The sequence below is a fragment of the Lithobates pipiens genome, unplaced genomic scaffold, assembly GCF_037356315.1.
Source record: "Lithobates pipiens isolate NorthernLeopardFrog02 unplaced genomic scaffold, aLitPip1_a1.2 Scaffold_25, whole genome shotgun sequence".
Lineage (NCBI taxonomy): Eukaryota > Metazoa > Chordata > Amphibia > Anura > Ranidae > Lithobates > Lithobates pipiens.
The window spans coordinates 38,490,428-38,513,056 of record NW_027507787.1 but is presented as its reverse complement, the minus strand read 5'-3'; the positions used below and the strand labels follow the sequence as shown (position 1 = coordinate 38,513,056).

The following is a 22,629-nucleotide window of genomic DNA, read 5'->3' as shown; positions in this document are numbered from 1 at the left end:
TACCCAGATCATCCACCACCTCCCACCATCCACTCCATATATTGTCATATACCCAGATCATCCACAACCACCACTTCCCACCCTCCACTCAATATACTGTCATATACCCAGATCATCTACAACCACCACCTCCCACCCTCCACTCCATATACTGTCATATACCCAGATCATCCACCACCTCCCACCATCCACTCCATATATTGTCATATACCCAGATCATCCACAACCACCACTTCCCACCCTCCACTCAATATACTGTCATATACCCAGATCATCCACAACCACCACTTCCCACCCTCCACTCAATATACTGTCATATACCCAGATCATCTACAACCACCACCTCCCGCCCTCCACTCCATATACTGTCATATACCCAGATCATCCACAACCACCACCTCCCACCATCCACTCCATATACTGTCATATACCCAGATCATCCACAACCACCACCTCCCACCCTCCACTCCATATACTGTCATATACCCAGATCATCCACAACCACCACCTCCCACCCTCCATATACTGTCATATACCCAGATCAACCAGCACATCCCACCCTCCATATACTGTCATATACCCAGATTATCCACAACCAGCACATCCCACCCTCCATATACTGTCATATACCCAGATTATCCACAACCAGCACATCCCACCCTCCATATACTGTCATATACCCAGATTATCCACAACCAGCACATCCCACCCTCCATATACTGTCATATACCCAGATTATCCACAACCAGCACATCCCACCCTCCATATACTGTCATATACCCAGATCATCGACAACCACCACCCCCCACCCTCCATATACTGTCATATACCCAGATCATCTACAACCACCACCTCCCACCCTCCATATACTGTAATATACCCAGATCATCTACAACAACTACCTCCCACCCTCCATATACTGTAATATACCCAGATCATCTACAACCACCACATCCCACCCTCCATATACTGTCATATACCCAGATCATCTACAACCACCACATCCCACCCTCCATATGCTGTCATATACCCAGATCATCCACAACCACCACCTCCCACCCTCCATATACTGCCATATACCCAGATTATCTACAACCACCACATCCCACCCTCCATATACTGTCATATACCCAGATCATCTACAACCACCACATCCCACCCTCCATATGCTGTCATATACCCAGATCATCCACAACCACCACCTCCCACCCTCCATATACTGCCATATACCCAGATCAACCACCACCTCCCACCCTCCATATACTGTCATATACCCAGATCATCTACAACCACCACCTCCCACCCTCCATATACTGTCATATACCCAGATCATCCACAACCACCACCTCCCACCCTCCGTATACTATCATATACCCAGATCATCTACAACCACCACCTCCCACCTTCCATATACTGCCATATACCCAGATCAACCACCACCTCCCACTCCCCATATACTGTCATATACCCAGATCATCCACAACCACCACCTCCCACCCTCCACTCCAGAATCACAACTTTATAATGATTATGTACTAATAATTCATCCATCACCCTTCCAGCTGACACTCCTTTTCATAGGGTTACTCTTCATTTAATACTACAGGATCAGATCATTGTGTGTCACTAATTCATCTGGACGGGTACATGGGTCATCACAGGACTTGGTTTCCTTGTGAATTATGAAAATGATGAAGTCTGGAGAAGAGGAAGGAGAGATGCTGCTGAGAGCAGCCAATCAGATGTCAGCATTATTTAACCTTCACTGGAAATATTACATAGAAAAACTGGTTTTATGAGTTCCCAAGGATCTCCTCTCTATCTTTTTTTTTTTTCTGATAGTTCTCAGATACATTACTGTCAATCCAGGAGGTGCTAAGTTATTGTGTAATGGTTATGATCAGACTTTTATTGATAAGATGGTTATGATCAGACTTAGATATAGGATGGTTATGATCAGAATTGTATTTATAGGATGGTTATGATCAGAATTGTATTTATGGGATGATTATGATCAACATTTTATTGTTAGCATGGTCATGATCAGACTTGCATTTCTAAAAGATGGTTATGATCATACTTTTATTGATAGAATGTTTATGATCAGACATATTTATAGGAGGGGTTATGATTAGACTTATTGATAGGATGGTTATGATCAGAATAGTATTAATAGGCTGGGTTATGATCAGACTTTTATTTATAGAATGATTATGATCAGAATAGTATTTATAGGATAGATTATTATCAGACTTTTATTTATGGTTATGATCAGACTTGTATTTATAGGACGGGTTATGATCAAACGCATTTATAGGATGGTTATGATCAGTATTATATTTATAGGATGGGTTATGATTCGATTTTTATTTATGGAATGGCTATAATCAGAAGTTTATTTATAGGATGGGATATGATTAGACTTTTATTTATGGAATGGTTATATTCAGAAGTTTATTTATAGGATGGGATATGATTAGACTTATTAATAGGACGGGTTATGATCAGACTTTAATATACAGGATGTTTATTAAAAAGTAATTCAATTTTCTATGTAAGTGAGTATTACTACTATGATTTTTTGGTTGAAGATATTCAGCAATTGCTTTTGTTAATCCTCATCCTGACTCCCTGGAGAAGCGTGGATTTATGTCCAAGGACACACCTTAGTGTGGATGTCTGGACCTTGAATGAGCTCCCTAGTTACTTAGTGATGCTAATTACACTTTACTGACCCAACCCACATAACCAGCCTGACCGGGACTTTACCAGTTCCTAGGAAATGGAACAGATTATGTGTTTGACCTCCACTGCTGTGTCTATGTCCTGGGCTTGTCCTAAGGGAAGGTCAAACCACTCGAATCATTTCATATGGATCCGCCATTACTGAACTGCTCTCTGGGTTGTGTGCACACTTGTTGATAATAATGGACCTGCTAATGATTAAATTCCCTTTTTATCCAAACCATTTCTGCAAGTAAGGTCATTCAATTCTAATTAGATGTTTTATATACAGATTTCTGCTTATGAAAGACGCATTTGGGATATAAGCATTCGGATACTGCTGTGTCCATTTCACCTTGTTCCCTGCATAGATCTGGATATATACAGTGGAAGGACGTGTCAGATATTTCACAACACAATTCATTACAGGGCCAATTATATCACAGCATCATTGCAATGGAGAAAAACTGCACTTGTGTCTGCTTGGAATCCTGGAATGGATTTTAAGGATTTGGGGATGGATGTGCAGCTCGGGGATAGGTGGGAAATTTAAAGGGGCTTCGTGATTTCCTTCTGCTCTCCTTATGACATTGTAAATCTCAGTTAGTTTGAACACTGGCAGCCCTGTTCAGTAAAATGTTCTTTATTTCATTCCTTAATGTGTAATAATGTTTATTGAGGAGTGCTAAATAAATATGATAATACTTATCTTTTAGATAATTCACTGATTAGCTCTGTAGGGAATTCAGTAAAGAAGTGAAATAAGCATATTTATTGTCTCATCTATTACATGATAATGCTTAAAGTGATTGTAAAGTCCTTGTTTTTTTTTTTCCTATAACAATAACAAACCTGTTATACTTACCTCCTTTGTGCAGTGATTTTGCACAGGGCAGCTCAGATCCTCCTCTTCTCGGGTCCCTCTTCTGTGATCCTGACCCCTCCCTCCTGTCGAGTGCCCCAATAGCAAGCAGCTTGCTATGGGGGCAACCGAACCAAGTCCCAACTGGTTGTGTCCATTCAGACATGGGGCCCCGTCCCCTCTCTCCCCTGATTGGCTAACCGACTTTGACAGCAAAGGGAGCCAATGGCACCGCTGCGGTGTCTCAGCCAATCAGGAAGGAGAATCTGGGCGGTCGAGGCTTTCGTGGACATCGCTGGACACAGAAGGACCTCAGGTAAGTATTAGGGGGGCTGAGGGTGGCTGCTGCACACACAAGGCTTTTTATCTTAAAGCATAGAATGCATTACGATTAAAAAAAACTTTCTGCCTTTACAACCACTTTAATGCACAACTAAAGTATATGTACTTTAATATAGCTTAACGTCTAAACCCTCCTATTCTTTACAGGCAAGGAAACTGCCATCTTAGTCTCTGTTTGATCTGACGTTGCCATAGTACTGTACATGTGATCACGTATAACATCAGCTACTTAATGGCTTGACAGTTAGGTTGAGAGCACAAGCAACTGTGACAGCTTTCATTCACAGCATCAACTTACAGCCACCAATACAAGTGAATGACCGTCTATGACTGCACTCGCTTAAATGCTGATTGCTATTGCATCAGCATATATCCGTGCATGCACACACAGCATATTTCCACAAATGCAAAAGTGGTGCGATTGGGGATATATGCCATATGCATGGGTAAACACCAATGCAGAAGTGATCAGCATATACTCAAGTGTGGATGCGTACAGCCGGTCACTTGTATTGGCGGCTGTATGCGTCCACCCGCAGCTCCCTGTGTGATTTTATACTCAAGAATTGAAAAGCTCTTAAACATCTGTGTGCATGAGGACTACAATTGTGTAGTAGAGGGTATGAGATTTAAACAATCTATTCAATTTATTTTACATAGGCCCACATGCTCCCTGGCTATTGGTTGTTGTAAATGAGATTATACAATCCTATGTGTGGCCAGCATTGGGCCAGAACACTGAACATGACAAACCTAATAGGAGAGGACAATAAAATTGTAATGTGTGTGGTCAGCTTTAGCTGGTATTTCTGGAGGTGGTTCTCCTGTATTGCACCATCAGAAACAGCACTTTAGCCACTTGCTGAGCAGCTTACGCCAATATACGTCGGGCAGAAGGGCACGTACAGGCATATTAACGTACCTGTGCGTTGCCCTTTAAGAAGCGGTTTGCAGGCGCGCGCGCACCAGCCGCGGGCTCCATGAGTGTGATCGCGGGTCCTGCGGACTCGATGTCCGAGGGGGATACCCGCGATCGTCTAACGGAGAGGAAGAACCGGGAGATGCTAATGTAAACAATCATTTCCCCGTTCTGCCTAGTGACACTGATCACAGCTTCCTGTAATCGGGAGTGGTGATCAGTGTTGTGTCACACACAGCCCCTCCCCCCACAGTTAGAATCACTCCCTAGGACACACTTAATCCCTACAGCGCCACCTAGTGGTTAACCCCTTCACTGCCAGTCACATTTACACAGTAATCAATTAGCATTTTTAATCGCACTGATCACTGTATAAATGTGTATGGTCCCAAAATAGCGCCAAAAGTGTCCAATCTGTCCGCCATAATGTCGCATTCACGATAAAAATCGCTGTTCGCCACCATTACTAGTAAAAAAAAAATTATTAATAAAAATGCCATAAACTATCCCCTATTTTGTAGACGCTATAACTTTTGCGCAAACCAATTAATAAACGCTTATTGCTTTTGTTTTGTTTTTGACAAAAATATGTAGAAGAATACATATCGGCCTAAACTGAGGAAAAACAATTTTTTTTTAGATATTTTTTGGGGATATTTATTATAGCAAAAAGTAAAAAAAATTATGCATTTTTTTGTTTATAGCACAAAAAATAAAAACCTCAGAGAAAGCTCTATTTGTGGGGAACAAAGGACGTAAATTTTGTTTGGGAGCCACGATACACGACAGCGCAATTGTCAGTTAAAGCAACGCAGTGCCGAATCACAAAAAGTGCTCTGGTCTTTTGCCAGCCAAATGGTCCGGGGCTTAAGTGGTTAAAGTCCCATAATTTCATAATCCAATAATCCCTACACATTTTAAATATTTTTTTTTGTTTTGTTTTGTTTTTTTTCAATCAAAGGTGCTTTATTGTTGTCATGCAGGATAATTGCCATACAGGGTACATTATACAGAACAGTTTAAATGAATAAAAAAAATAAAGTTTATCCACAAAAAAAAAAAAAGTGGGGTTGGATTACAGCAAGGCGAAGAAAGCCAGGAAAAAATGATGAGAATAACTATTTTTTACTTCCTACATCTATTATATTTGATACCATAAGGTGCAGTTTCATCGTGTGTATGTAATAAGTCCCTAAGAAGTTCCACAGAAAGGCACACGGCGTATGTGTTAAAGGGCACTGCTAAGCTTAAGGAAAGGATTGCAGGCAATGGAATATTTTCTAGTACAAGCTGAACCTTTCCTTCTACATACTACTTCCGGGTACCATGACATCAACTGACTTTCTTGGCTGGCATGATGCAGTCTGAGTCCTATTACCGGTATGCATTGTTCTTTATCAGATAATCTTAACATGAAGTGCTTTATGCACCAGTGAGCTCTTACTCAGACCCGTGGTTGGGTTTTCTCATACAATGAGTATTTTATCTGTTCAGAAAGTTTGCATCTGATTGATGGCTGCAAAGAAATAAATCCATAATTTTGTAAGAATACCATAATACATATACCGATTATAGATACACCACTCTTCATGTAGTAATGGAGGAGAAAATAGGCTGTAAATGCAGTAGCACTAATGGGAAATATGCTTATTTTTTATATTGAATTTTTCTTCCAGAAGTGCGTTTGTGAGGTCAAGCACTAATGTTGGACGAGAAGGCCTGGCTCGCTTTCTCCACTCTAAATAATCCCAAAGGTGTTCTATTGGGTTGAGGTCAGGACTCTGTGTAAGCCAGTCAAGTTCCTCCACCCCAAACTCGCTTATCCATGTTTCTGTGGACCTTGTTTGTGCACTGGTGCGCAGTCACGTTGGAACTGGAAGGGGCCACCCCCAAACTATTCCCACAAAGTTGGGAGCATGGAATTGTCCGAAATGTCTTGGTATGCTGATGCCTTAAGAGTTCCCTTCACTGGAACCAAGGGACCAAGTGCCCAAACCCTGAAAAACAACCCCACACCATAATCCCCCCTCCACCAAATAATTTGGACCAGTGCACAAAGCAAGTTCCATAAAGACATGGATGAGCGAGTCTGGGCTGGAGGAACTTGACTGGCCTTCAACCCAATAGAACACCTTTGGGATGAATTAAAGCCGAGACTGCGAGCCAGGACTTCCCGTCCAATATCAGTGCCTGATCTCACAAATTCTCTTCTGGAAGAATGGTCAAACATTCCCATAGACACACTCCTAAACCTTGTGGACAGCCTTCCCAGAAGAGTTGAAGCTGTTATAGCTGCAAAGGGTGGGCCAACTCGATATTGAACCCTACGGACTGAGACCCCATACACACTATACAACTATTGTTGTCTGATTCCCTTTAGATTTACCAAAACCACGTAGTGCAAGGGCCTGCCTGGTTGCATACAAATTGAAGCTCTTAACCTTTGACCTCATATTATATGGTTTTGGTAAATCTGAAGGAAAAAAATCTACAGAAAATTGTGTAGTGTGTATCCAGCTTATGACTGGGATGCCAACAAAGTTCATGTGTGTGTAAAGGCAGGCGTCAAAATACAATATAGTGCGTGTATGTATATATATATATATATATGTGTGTGTATATATAAATAAATATCTATCTATCTACCTATCTATATACCGTATTTTCCGGCGTATAAGACGACCTTTTACATGTAAAAAAATTGGCCAAAAAGCAGGGGTCGTCTTATACGCCGGGTCAGCCCCTCGGATGGCTGCTTGGTGTTCGGTAATACTGTATGTAGCTTCGGCTACATACAGTATATACCGCTGAGCCAATCCTGGTGAGCGATGTATTCAAATGAATACAAAGCCTGCTCGGATTGGAGTAACGACCTCTGCCAATCCGAGCAGGCTACTCTGTAGCCTGCTCGGATTGGCTTGGAGAGTCAGAGAGGCGCGGGCTGATGATGTTACAGCCTCTGCCAATCCAAGCAGGCTTTGTATTCATTAATAGAATACATCGCTCGCCGTGATTGGCTCCAGCAAATGCAGGAAGAAGGAAGAAATATGAAGCCTCGAAAGCCGGGTCGTCTTATACGGTAAGTACAGTTTTAAAAGCGTTTTTGTCATGTAAGATTAGGGGGTCGTCTTATATGCCGGGTCGCCTTATACACCGGCAAATACGGTATATATCTATCTCTATATATATATATATATATTTTTATATATATATATATATATATATTTATTTATTTATATATTTGTTGTTACATTATTCAAGTGTTTCCCCTATTGAACTGTAACCGTAGAAACAGATTGAAGTGACAGAACCAAGCACATATGCCAAACCTCATGGGAACTATGTATGCAAGGCATTAATGCTTCGTGTGATTGGCCTTACACTATAATCAATTGTGTTGTAATTATACTGTCTATTTTTAGATAGAAGGTAGGGGTTTCCTAAACATCAAGCAGGTAATTATATAAGCAGTAGTATGAACTGAAAATGTCTGTTTAAAGCGGTACTAAACCCATAAATGTAATGGTTTCCTGTTCTGTCGAGCCATCAAATGGCTGGTGTGATAACTGATCACATATGGAGCACCATGACAACTGCAGATCAAACAGAGGCTAAAATGGCAACTTCCTTGGCTGTAAAGGATCAGGGATTTGGGGATTTGTTCCATAGTACCTCGGCGCTGCAAATCAATGCAAAATGATCAATAATTTTTAATCCTGGACAATCAACATAGTTTAGTCAAATCCGATCTAAATTGAGTCTAAATCAATTGGAATTAAAGTTGTGGATATTCGATTGATTGCAGATTTTTGATCATTTTGATTGAATTGCACAGCGATTGGATAATAAAAGTGAAATGTGTGTGGCCACCATTAGAGTGTTCGGGGAACAATAGAAGCAGATGCAGCCTTTGGAGCAGCATTCGGTCCTTTGTTCTAGAAACCTTTTGTGACTTGTCAGGCCCCGAAGGTCAACTTGACAGCAAGGCAATTGGCCTTTTCAAAATAAGAATTTAGCAATGCAAATGTTGTCTATACAGGTAATGTCTCTCCCGGCTACTGCAGCTATACACACAGGAGCCCGTGGTGTAGGAATTGTAGAGATCACTGCAGGCTGGATACATGTTGACTATCTGTCCAAGAATGTACTATGTCTGGGGTTTTTGATCGTTGTAACCATTGGAGCCTGCACCACTGTCACTGAGATGTTACTTATCTGTGTGTATGTCAGCACATTCTGCATGGGGATGTCATTGGGACCAAGGCAGCTGTTAGGATCACTGTGTCCGTATACCCTTGACATGTGAAAAGAAATAAACAATCTGGAAGAAACCCAGATACATATAAAGGGTAAATCGGGCATTCCTGACACCGCACCTGTCCCTCTCGGGTGCACTAAAATGCAGCGAGGAACACCCAGCTGGACAGCACTGTGTGCAGGAGGCCTTAGATGTGGTTAGGGCCATATTGTATATTGGGGTACAGCTAAGTTTGCCCCCTACTAGTGGCCGAAAAGGGATTAAATCCACCCGCGAAACGCTGCTCTGATTTCAATGGGGAGCAGAGGTGGAGGAGCGGTGAGTTCACCGCTCCAAAGAAGCTGCTGGCAGGACTTTTTGTGATGCCCTGCCAGCGCACCATTCCAGTGTGAAAGCCCTCAGGCTTTCACACTGGAGTGAATGGATCCGCTTTTTTCAGGCGCTATACAAGTGCTATTTTTCGCACTGTAGCGCCTGAAAAATGCCAGCAAAGTGAAAGGGGTCTAAATACCACCGACCAGTAGGTTGAAACAATAGGGCAGTCCCAAAACATGTGAAAGAAAGTACCTGTATGTATTTTACATCTAGGGCATATGGGGTCTCTGTCCGGGAACATTCTATGGAGTTTTTGGGGTGTGTAGTAGATTCTGTGTAGAAATTTCACTTGGATGAGTTTGTCATTGGAGGAAATCACCAGTTTGGGGCCGTATTTGAGGCAGTTCTCCCAACTCTCTCTGTCCAGTGAGGGTATATCCCTATTCCAAGTGTCCCACAGCCTCTCCAACTTGGGGGAGTCGGTACCCAGGAGTGCACCGTATAAAGTGGAGAGGGGTTTAGTATGGTCCCCTGGGGCCAAAAGTTCTTTGACGGGGTCGGCCTGGAGGTGCACCTATTTTGTACTGCTTTGCTATGCCACAGATTTGGTGCATCTCCGTCGCAGGGACAACTTAAAGAGAATCGTCAGTACAGGTTACAGTTAGGGATTGATAATGACCAGTCTTAATGACCAGCCAATATTTTTCGATATGGCACTGCATGGTCATGCAACACCTGTGCCCAAATAAAATTTGTCCCTTTTTACCACAAATAGAGCTTTCTTTTGGTGGTATTTGATCACCTCTGCGGTTTTAATTTTTTGCGCTATAAACAAAAAAAGAGTGACAATTTAAAAAAACAAAACAATATTTTCTACTTTCTGCTATAAAACACATCCAATAAAAATATGTCAAAAAATATAATCTCTTCATCAATTTAGGCCAATATGTATTGTGCTTCACATTTTTGGTAAAAAAAAAATCCCAATAAGCATTTATTGATTGGTTTGTACAAAAGTTATCGTGTCCACAAACTATGGGATATTTTTATGGCATTTTTATTTTTACTAGTAATGGCGGTGATCAGTAATTTTTAGCCAGACTGCGACTTTGCGGCGGACAAATTGGACACTAAGTGACCCTTTTTGGGGACCAGTGACACTAATATAGTGATCAGTGCTAAAAAAAAAAATGCACTGTTACTGTATAAATGACACTGGCAGGGAAGGGGTTAACATCAGGGGCGATCAAAGGGATAAGTGTGTTCCTAGGGAGTGATTTCTAACTGTGTGGGGGTTGGACTGACTGGAGGAAGAGAGATATCTGTGTTCCTGATTAGCAGGAACAAAAGATCTCTATCTCCCTCTGTGACAGAACGACAGCCTGCCTTGTATACATAGGCAGGCCACCGTTTTGCTTCTCCTATGAACGATCGGCAGGCCCTGGCGTCCTTTTTTCAGCTTCCAAACCCCCTGATTGGCTCCTGCTGTGTCCAATCACAGCGGGAGCACAGTTCCGGTGGTGCCGAGCCAGAGCTGACAACAGGAAGCAACGTATAGGTATGTTGTTTTGCGCAGCCATAGTATATGTGGGGTGGGCGGTCCAGAAGCCGTTAAAGTTGGAGTAAACCCTCCTATCATTTTAAGCCAAGGAAGCTCGCCATCTTGGCCTGTGTTTTATCTTCAACTGCCAAGATGCTGCACATGTGATCAGTTATGACATCAGCCATTGGATGGTTTGACAGTTTGGTTGAGAGCACATCCAATATGACAGTTACATTCCTGGTGCGTGCCGGAAATATAACTGGTTTTTGAACTGTTAAATCTATTGGTTTACTTCTGCTTTACATTTGTAGTTTTGGCTTTGTTTATTGAAGCAAGAACAGATACACCCATTGTTGCCCAGTAAATGGAAGCTTTATTTCCTTTTCTAAGCAGAGGACTTTGATCCGCTGCCTCAAAGATAAGTTACATTTACAACTGAAATTTAGCATGACCCTGTTATTTACTCTGCAACAGGAATAGGCAACCTCGACACACTAATATCGCGCACACACATGATCGCACATTTCGACAACAAAATCCATGGGATTTTTTCCGACGGATGTTGGCTCAAACTTGCCTTGCATACACACGGTCACACAATGTTATCGGAAATTCCGAACATCAAGAACGCGGTGACGTACGACGAGCTGAGAAAATTGAAGTTCAATAGCCAGTGTGGCTCTTCTGCTTGATTCCGAGCATGCGTGGAACTTTGTATGTCGGAATTGTGTGCACACAATCAGAATTTCCGATAACAGATTTTGTTGTCGGAAAATTTGAGATCCAGTTCTCAAATTTTGTGTGTCGGAAATTCCGATGCAAAATGTCCGATGGAGCCTACACACAGTCGGAATTTCCGACAACAAGCTCCCATCAAACATTTCAAATTGGAAAATATGATCGTGTGTACGCGGCATTACTTTGGTTAAACAACAAATCCCATCATGTCTCTGCCCCTGGGATCATGGCTATTGCTGTCAGTCTTGCAATAATAGCTCATGGGAATTGTAGTGCCACAACATCTGAAGTGGCAGAGTTACCCACTCCTCCTCTATAAAATGAATTTACTCTGCCACATAAGTTTTACTTGATCCTGTTAGCCCTCCATTCTACTATCGTTTCTGGGCAAGCACAGACTGCCAGTGTTTCAGGATTCCTCAAGTCCATGTAATGAAGATAAAACAGTTATTGTCCACTAAAAGAACCGCTCCTCTGGGAGTGGTGATCATACAACACCTGTCAGGACATGCCAACCCGATAGACTTCTTTTTCCTGTGTACATTATAGCTTTATTAGCCATAGACATCGTAATTGTTATTTACTCTTGAATACAGTATGTAGTATCATGCCGCGTACACACTACTGGACTACAGACTAGGTCCGACTGACTTTTGGCAGAGTTTGGACGGACCTTCCGAATGAACGGACTTGCCCACCCACGAACGGACTAAGTCCGTTCTAAAGTCTGTTCGTTTTGAATGTGATAACGTAAGACGGAACTAAAAAAGGTCAAAGTTCAATAGCCAGTAGCCAATAGCTTCCCTTGAGTTGTATTTGGTCCGTCGGACCAGCATACAGACGAACCGTTTTCCCGATAGCAATTGAGTCCGTTCTATTTCTAGGTCCGTTGGATTTTTTATGTGAAAAACAATCGGATTAGCCCACACATGATCAGATTGTCCGACAGACTTATTCCATCGGACCTAGTCTGCCGGTTCTGTGTACATGGCATCAGGAGACTGATGTCTAAAGTTTATGGGTAAATTATGTTGTAAAATACCCTCCTAGCCTCCATATTGAGCATTCTGGCTTTTAATAAATACATTTTTGAAAAAAAAAAAGGCTCTAATGTCTTGCAGACAATGCAGCTCTGGTTTACTACAACAAATAACCATCTGCCTAGGCATTACGTCAGGAGACCTCAGCCTTGTAAAAACTGTGAGCAAATGCGTAGTCCATTGGTCAGGTGACTGGTGACCATGAGAGCTACATGCAGCATTTTTTTGAAGGGCAAGAGAAAATTATAAGACCTTTGTGATAATTTATTATGATAAATGTTCCAAATGAATTACATTTTTACTAGACATCTACATAATATCATTTTCTATATGATTTGGAGCTCATATGCTGTGTACAGCCTGCAGAATTGCAATGATATTGCTTCTGGGGTTCAGTGTCCCTTCTTTGTATCTGAGCTGTGGCTTTTCCATACTCGGTGCCTCTCTGCTTGGCTCACACCATACGCAGCTTGCTGCCACCTCTGGGGCCCGTGGCCCTTATTACCCCCCTTCACATTATGTAGCCTACAAAGCATGAATCATTTATGTGAACAATCACTGGCGTCCTTGAGAACTGTACTTTGGCTATGACAGTGGCTGCTTTTAATAAATCGATCATTTTGCATGTTATTTTAGTTTGGGGTTAAAAATAGTGTATTATATTCCTAGGGCATAGATGACTTGCATTTGGTTAGATTACTTATTTCTACCAATCACACTAGTTAAACAAACAAAAAAAAAAACCTATAATTTGTCCTTGCTGAGATTACTATGATAAAGCAGTTTGTAATATCAGCTAACAGTTTATTTTATTTTACACGTGTATTTCATCATTATATAATAGAAAGAAACATACTTTCTGTATTTGTTTAATAATATACAGCAGTATAGCTTGCCATACACTGGTAGATTTACAATTGAGTGTATAGACATACATTCATCCAAAATTGTCAGTACATTCGATAAATTGACACATCGTTTGAAATTTCGTTGCTTTTAACATTCGGTTTTGGAATGAATGAACTTTTCCTGAATAAAAGCCACATTTACTGTTAGAAATTTGCGTGAACAAAAAAAAAAATTCCAACCTGATCTTTCAAATTTTCTCATCACCATTGTAGAAAACAAATGACATTCGACTAATAATGAGAAAATCAAACGAAAGTTCATTAAAACAAAGAAAAAAATGAACAAATTTGAGTGCATGACCAGCTCTACTGATGGTCTATAGCAGAGGTCTCAAACTGGTGGCCCTCCAGCTGTTGCAAAACTACAAGTCCCATCATGCCTCTGACTGTGGGAGCCATGCTTGTAACTGTCAGCCTTGCAATGCATCATGGAACTTGTAGTTTAGCAACAGCTGGAGGGCCGCCAGTTTGAGACCCCTGGTCTATAGTAAGGTGGGAGAATGGATTTCTTTTTTTGTTGGTGAAAGTGGATAACCACCTAATTTAACCACTTGCTTACTGGGCACTTAAACCCCCCTTCCTGCCCAGACCAATTTTCAGCTTTCGGCGCTGATGCATTTTGAATGACAATTGCGCGGTCATACAACACTGTACCCAAATGACATTTTTATCATTTTTTTCCCGCAAATAGAGCTTTATTTTGGTGGTATTTAATCACAGCTGGGGTTTTTATTTTTTGCTAAACAAACAAAAAAAGATAGTTTGCTATAAAATTTAGCAAATAGGTAATTTTTCTGGTTCATTGATATGCACTGATGAGGCAACACTGGCGGGCACTGACAGGCTGCACTGGTGGGCACTGACAGGCTGCACTGGTGGGCACTGATAGGCTGCACTAATAGGCACAGTTAAGGCGGCACTGATACGCACAGATAAGGTGGCACTGATGGGGACAGATAAGTCGGTACTGATGGGCACAGATAAGGCGGCACTGATGGCCACTGATAAGATGGCACTGATGGGTGGCACAGATGGGCACTGATAGGTGGCACTGATAGCCGGTGATCAGCTTTTGACAGTGCAAGGAGAAAAAATTGCCGATTACTGGCTGTCTTGACATCACGTGATCAGCTGTCATTGGCTGACAGCTGATCACGTGTTAAGGGGTCGGGATCGACCCCTTACTCTGATCTGTGATCCAGTGAGTCTCATAGACTCGCTGATCACAGAGCGCGCCGCGCGCAGCCTTCAGGGGGCGTGCAGGCCGCTCGTGCGTGGATCCCTAGAGGTTAAAGCCCAACTCCAGGCAAAAATGTTTTCCCATGCAGTGGGGGCTATGCCTGCACTGCATGGGTTAACTGCTCGTTTTGTCTAGGGGTGAACATAGAGGTTATACTCAACCGATCCTTTGATCCGTCCATGAGTGTGATGACGTCAGGAACAGTCCACTGCACAAGACCGCTGGACCGTGCGCGCTGGGGGGGATGAGGGACAGGCGCTAAAGGGACAGGTCTTCAGCTGTGTGTCTTGCGTAACAGTTTACCACAACACTAAGAGCACTTTCACACTGGCTAGCTTCAAAACTACCAGTAAAATGCCCATGCATTAATGGACCCTTTTTGCAGCGTTTTCAGTTCGGTTTTTAACCACTTCAATACCAGACACTTTCGCCCCTTCCTGCCCAAGACAATTTTCAGCTTTCAGCGCTTTCACACTTTCAATGACAATTGCACGGTCATACAACACTGTACCCAAACACATTTTGTATAATTTTCTTCCTACAAATAGAGCTTTCTTTTGGTGGTATTTGATCACCTCTGGGGTTTTTATTTTTTGCTAAACAAACTAAAAAATCCGACATTTAAAAAAAAAGTTTTTCTATCATAAAATTAGTTTTTTTCCTTCACTGATGGGCACTGATGAGGCGGCACTGATGGGCACTGATAAGGTGGCACTGATGAGGAGGGACTGATATGTAGAATTGATATTCTACAGGAGACACTGATATGCAGCACTGATGGTCACTGATAGGCAGCATTGATGGGCACTGATAGGTGGTACTCATGAGCACTGACAGGGGCACTGATGGGCATTGACAGGTGGCACTGATGGGCACTGAACGGCAGCACTGATGGGCACTGACAGATCACACTGATGGACACTAATAGATGGCACTGATGGGCAGCACTAATGATGAGGTTCTGACAGGTGTTACTTCTGGGCACTGATTGACACTGGGATGGGCACTGATTGGCAGTGTGGTGGGCTCTGATTGGCACTGTGATGGGCACTGACAGACTTTATTGATGGGGCACTGCTGGCAGCTGTTGGCAGCTGATGGGGCTGTGCTGAAAATCAGTGTGCTGATTATCAGCACAGCCCCCCCCCCCCTTGACAGAGAGAGCCGCCAATCGTCTCTCCCTGTCAGCGCAAGCCAAGAAATGCCGTTTACCGGCACTTTCTGGTTCACGTGATGATCAGCTGTGATTGGTCACAGCTGATCACGTGGTAAGAAGCCCCTGTCAGAGGCTCCTTACCACGATCGGAGATGCGGTGTGTCAGATTGACACGCCGCACTAGCTATCACCGCACAGTATGCCCCCGAGGGCGTGTGCTGGCATGTTATCCTGCTGAATGTCATATGATGCCCAGTTAGGATAACAGAACCAACGCCCGGCCGTCAATCTGCTATTGGTTGGGTGGGAAGTGATTAAAGGACATGTGACTCAAAGACAGTGCCAAAAATGCTTAGTGGGGGTGTTTTTGAGGAGGTTCCCATTCATGTGAATGGAGAGGAGCGTTTTTGGTGTTGTTTTTTTAGCTCCCTAAACATGCTCCAAAGATGCTTCAAGCAGCATTTTTTTTTCACTGCAACGAAAGCGCACCACTCCAGCGTGAAAACATTTAGTGATTTTAAAGAGAAGCATTTTTCTTGAGATTTTCAGGCGCTTTTTTTTTTTTTTTTAACAGAAAAGCGCTTGAAAAACTCTTCAGTGTAAAAGGGCCCTAAATGTAAGAAGCGAATTTATACCCATTTACTGTAATAGGAATATTTGAATGACATTCACAGTCTCGTATGGAAAACTTCCTTTACCTATGTAGAACCCATTCTTTGGCATTCAAGACTGGCAGATTTTGCAAAAGTGTCTTGTGTGCGTTCTAAATGTGGTGTAGCATGCTCCAAATTCATGTAACTTGACTAGAGCATGTTCTTCAATTTGGCGCATGCTCTGCCACATTTAGATTGCATGTGAGACACAAAATCTGCCTGAGCCAGGGTCTCTCTCAGTACACCAAAGAGAGATGGTTTTAATGAGCTCCGCTTTTGTAGGATACAAAGTGTCAGTACTTTATTTTGAATTTGGCCTAGGCATTGTGCCACAATGTAAAAGTGACACCTTTTAGAACTACCTGAATTCGGTGAATAAGTCAGTCAGAGCCAAAAGTGTTGCAGATGCTTCATAAATTTGGTGCAGCACATTAATGAGAGGAATTAATGCCAGAAAAGTGGTGAAGCAGCTTTTTTTAAAATATGTGGCGTTATCATTTATTGTGGAGCTTAGTGTAACCAGTAGTATAGTCAGCTGAGTCACACACAGGAAATAGGTTGGGGTTTCAACTTGATTGTTAAACAGGAAGTCAGCTTTCTGTAGTAATATTCTCCTGAGTATTCTCCTGAGAGACACAACTTTATTGGACATATACCTGTTTTTAATAAGCCCTCAAAACTTTATTTTATTATTTTTGCACATACTACTCATATTAGCCACTTGGTGTTTTGAGTTTATTGATTCTACAGAATACCAGTGTAAAAATGCATATTTATTATTTTATACAGGTATTCATATAGCACCGTCAATTTACCCAACGCTTTATAAAAAATAATATATATATATATACAGTGGTGTGAAAAAGTGTTTGCCCCCTTCCTCATTTCCTGTTCCTTTGCATGTTTGTCACACTTAAGTGTTTCGGAACATCAAACCAATTTAAACAATAGTCAAGGACAACACAAGTAAACACAAAATGCAATTTGTAAATGAAGGTGTTTATTATTAAAGGTGAAAAAAAATCCAAACCATCATGGCCCTGTGTGAAAAAGTGATTGCCCCCTAAACCTAATAACTGGTTGGGCCACCCTTAGCAGCAACAACTGCAACCAAGCGTTTGCGATAACGTGCAATGAGGCTTTTACAGCGTCCTGGAGGAATTTTGGCCCACTCATCTTTGCAGAATTGTCCTAATTCAGTTACATTAGAGGGTTTTCGAGCATGAACGGCCTTTTTAAGGTCATACCACAACATCTCAATAGGATTCAGGTCAGGACTTTGGCTAGGCCACTCCAAAGTCTTTATTTTGTTTTTCTTCAGCCATTCGGTGGTGGACTTGTTGGTGTGTTTAGGATCATTGTCCTGCTGCAGAACCCAAGTTCGTTTCAGCTTGAGTACACGAACAGATGGTCGGACATTCTCCTTCAGGATCTCTTGGTAGACAGCAGAATTCATAGTTCCTTTTATCACGGCAAGTCTTCCAGGTCCTGAAGCAGCAAAACAGCCCCAGACCATCACACTACCACCACCATATTTTACTGTTGGTATAATGTTCTTTTTATGAATGCAGTGTTCCTTCTACGCCAGATATACTTGGACACACACCTTCCAAAGAGTTCCACTTTTGTCTCATTGGTCCACAGAATGTTGTCCCAAAAGTCTTGGGGATCATCAAGATGTGTTGTGGAGAAATTGAGACGAGCTTTGATGTTCTTTTTGCTCAGCAGTGGTTTTCTCCTTGGAACTCTGCCATGCAGGCCATTTTTGCCCAGTCTTTTCCTGATGGTGGAGGCATGAACGCTGACCTTAACTGAGGCAAGTGAGGCCTGCAGTTCCTTGGACGTTGTTGTGGGGTCTTTTGTGACCTCTTAGATGAGTCGTTGCTGCGCTCTTGGGGTAATTTTGGGCGGCCGGCCACTCCTGGGAAGGTTCACCACTGTTCCATGTCTTCGCCATTTGTGGATAATGGCTCTCACTGTGGTTCGCTGGATTCCCAAAGCTTTGGAAATGGCTTTATAACCCTTTCCAGACTGATAGATCTCAATTACTTTCTTTCTCAATTGTTCCTGAATTTCTTTGGGTCTCGGCATGATGTGTAGCTTTTAAGGATCTTCTGGTGGACCTTACTGTGTCAAGCAGCTCCTATTTAAGTGATGCCTTGATTGTGAACAGGTGTGGCAATAATCAGGCCTGGGTGTGGCTAGAGAAATTGAACTCAGGTGTGGACAACCACAGTTATAGTATGTTTTAACAAGGGGGTCAATCACTTTTTCACACAGGGCCATGATGGTTTGGATTTTTTTTCACCTTTAATAATAAACACCTTCATTTACAAATTGCATTTTGTGTTTACTTGTGTTGTCCTTGACTATTGTTTAAATTGGTTTGATGTTCCGAAACACTTAAGTGTGACAAACATGCAAAGGAACAGGAAATGAGAAAGGGGGCAAACACTTTTTCACACCACTGTATATATATATATATATATATATATATATATATATATATATATATATATATATATATATATATATATATATATATATATAATGTATATTTACATCAGTCCCTGCCCTCAAGGAGCTTACAATCTACAGTCCCTAACTCACATTCATACATACTGTATACTAAGGCCAATTTAGACAGGAGCCAGTTAATCTACCAGCATGTCATTGGCGCGTGGGAGGAAAACTACGCTTGCAACCTCAGTGCAAGGAGTGTGGTGGTTTGAATTCATACCGACAACTCTAATGCTGCCATAAATATACATATGTAAAAATATATTTGTCCTATATGGTTTACTTTAGGCAGTGAAACTGCTGCTGCTGAATAGTTGGTACCTCCAGTTGCCTTCACCCCAGAGACTAAAAATTGGGGTGCCCTGTTCTGCACATCTTTATGTGGTTGCTGGCTCTTGAGTGCCCCCCCAGCTATTGTGTAATGAGGCCATCCATCACATTATAGGGCCAGTTGTGTAGGCAAAATGCAGGTGGGGGTAGACCAGAGGAAGCAACCACAGTCTTCAATATGGTGCCCTACATACTGTATAATGGAATCTGCATATCCGTTCTGTTTAGTGTGTGTATTAGTTTCACCGCATATCTATGAAAAATACACTAGATATGCGGTACCTTTTTTTTCATCAAGTGAAAGATTTAAATTGTTGGGTTGCTTATAGCCACAAAATGGCATTATATTTCATAAATTCATGAAAACAAATAGGATTGCACCGATACCGATACTAGTACTTGTACTTGGGCAAATGCTCTGATGCTTAATCTGTTACCTGGACAGTCAGGGACAATCGGGGGCGGGCCGCACTGTGGGCGAGTTGCAATCACCAATCTCCCCGTATACAGCAGCTGAGAGTAACTAACTCCCTTCTCCAGCACCGCATCGATCGTCCCTTGACTGTCCCCCATATCCTCCTCTAGTTCCCCTCTGTGCTCTGGTCTCCCTCCGTGCTCCAATCCCCCTCCGTGCTCCTGTCCCCCTCCGTGCTCCTGTCCCCCTCCGTGCTCCTTTCCCCCTCCGTGCTCCGCTCCCCCTCCGTGCTCCGCTCCCCCTCCATGCTCCTGTCCCTCTCCATGCCCCAGTCCCCCTCCGTGCTCCATTCCCTCTCCGTGCTCTGCTCTCCCTCCGTGCTCCTGCCCCCCACCATGCTCCACTCCCCCTCCGTGCCTCTGTCCCTCTCCATGCTCCAGTCCCCCTTCATGCTCCTGTCTCCCTCCGTGCTCCACTCCCCCTCTGTGCTCCTGTTCCTCTCCATGCTCCAGTCCCCCTTCGTGCTCCTGTTCCCCTCTGTGCTCCGCTCCCCCTCCATGCTCCTGTCTCCCTCCGTGCTCCAGTCCTCCTCCATACTCCAGTCCTCCCCCATGCTCCGCTCCCCCTCTGTGCGCCGCTCCCCCTCTGTGCGCCGGTCCCCCTCTGTGCGCCGGTCCCCCTCTGTTCTCCTCTGTTCCCTCTGTCCTCGATCTGTCGGGATGGAGAGCAGAGGAAGGAGCTGGTAAATATGTAATTTACCGCCTCCTTCCTTTTCCGAATGCGAATGTGATCACTGACTCTGTCCATTCATAACTGTCACTAAGCATTGTAAACTGTGTTTACGATGCTTCAGTTTATGAATGGAGAGGAGCCTCTGTCTCCTCTCCATTCATCTTCAGTGTAGCTGAGGCTACAGAGAAAGGGACTGGAGAATCTATGTCCTCAGTCCCTTTCCCTATCTCAAAAGGGAGATGTCAGGGGTCTAAAAATAATAATAATAATAAAAAATTGTAATAAATAAATATTGAAAAGGTTAAATTGTAAAAATAATAAAAAATAAAATAAAACACACACTGACACCTTCCACTGTGTTTTACTTCAAATGACAGTTTGGGAGTAGGCAGTTACATTTAAAAAAATACAATGTAAAAATGACAAGGGACAACAACATAGTTGTATCTTTGATCTTAAATACTATGGGATGATGGTGTTGTGATACCTTGCCCAAAAAAAACAAAAACATAATAATATTATTCTTGATATCACTAGAAAAAAAAGCCTTTGAAAATTTGTTTGCAATAACTCCATCAGTATTACCAGCAAAGCAGCTTCATTATTATCCCATTAAAGAAGAGAATGTGCGCTGCATTTCGACATTTCATAATTTACCACGTCACGAATGTTAATTCTCCATTACGAACGCTAGTTTACAAGACCGACCACTTCTGGCTCATCCTTGTTTCCGAGCATGCGTGTTTGTACTTTGGACTTTTGTCCGACAGACTTTTGTACACATGATCGGAAAATCCGACAGACATTTGTCTGCGGAAAATTTTAAAGCCTGTCATCCAACATTTTTTCGCAGGGAAAATTCAACAACAATTGTCCGAAGGAGCTTACAAACGGTCGGATTTTCTGCCAACAGCCTGTCATCGGACATTTCCCATCGGAAAATCCGATTGTGTGTACGAGGCTTAAGTATGTAAATTAAGTCTAAACAAGGAGGAAAAATAAAATATGATAAAAACAAATTATGCACATATACTCGTATGAGTTTACGCATTTAAATGCATCTAGGCGCAAATATTTTACTGATCATTATGTAGGAAATTTTCTCCTGAAAAATACGTGTAATAACAGTAACAGTTTTACAGATGTGAATGAGGCCTTAAGGACATTTTTCAATAATAAAGTTTCATAATGTACAAAAGTACGAAATATACACACTTGAATATCTGTACAAAACAAGACTGTGTAGGTTGTAGATATTCAGTGTACAGAGAGGTGTACATTTTTTTCCTTGAATAGATTTTATAGTTCTCCGGTGCCAAAACCCCCCTCCCCCACTATATATGTAAACATTTCTTGCCTGTTCTGCTGCATTCTTTTCTGTAGAGAGCGGAAATGACTCCTAGAGACTTAAATATCAGCACTGGTTCATATTACAGCAGCATTACATACATTGCATACGTCATTTATTTCACCTGACCATTCAAATGACATAAAAGGACTATCCTGCAAAAGTCATTATAAGCATTTTGTTATATACTGTATAATAGCAAGTTGTACTACAATCCCTAACTGCTTACACTCAAAGTCTTCTGTACGTTTTTTTTTTTTTTTTTTGTTGAAAAAAAAAAAAATATTTTTAAATCTTTTTATCAATGTTTTTAGTGTAAATACGAAAACACAACCCATGTCAATCAAGACTTTAAAGACAACAGTCCAAAAAAAAGCTAAAGATCATTTGGTATTCAATAAAAATGGTTACATAGTAATGTGCACTATGATGTCAAATATATTGGGATGCCTGCCTTTACACGCACATTCATTTTAATGGGATCCCGGTCTTAGTCCATAGGGTTCAATATTGAGTTGGCCCACCCTTTGCATCTATAACAGCTTCAATTCTTCTGGGAAGGCTGTCTGCAAGGTTTTTGAGCTTC

At 42.1% G+C, this 22,629-nt stretch overlaps 1 protein-coding gene across 1 annotated transcript in view; it reads left to right on the top strand.

The window, feature by feature from the left end:
- The window catches only part of LOC143930210 (hexokinase-1), a 108,152-nt gene that overhangs the window by 3,457 nt on the left and 82,066 nt on the right, over positions 1-22,629 (top strand). The gene's annotated exons all lie outside the window — the stretch shown is intronic.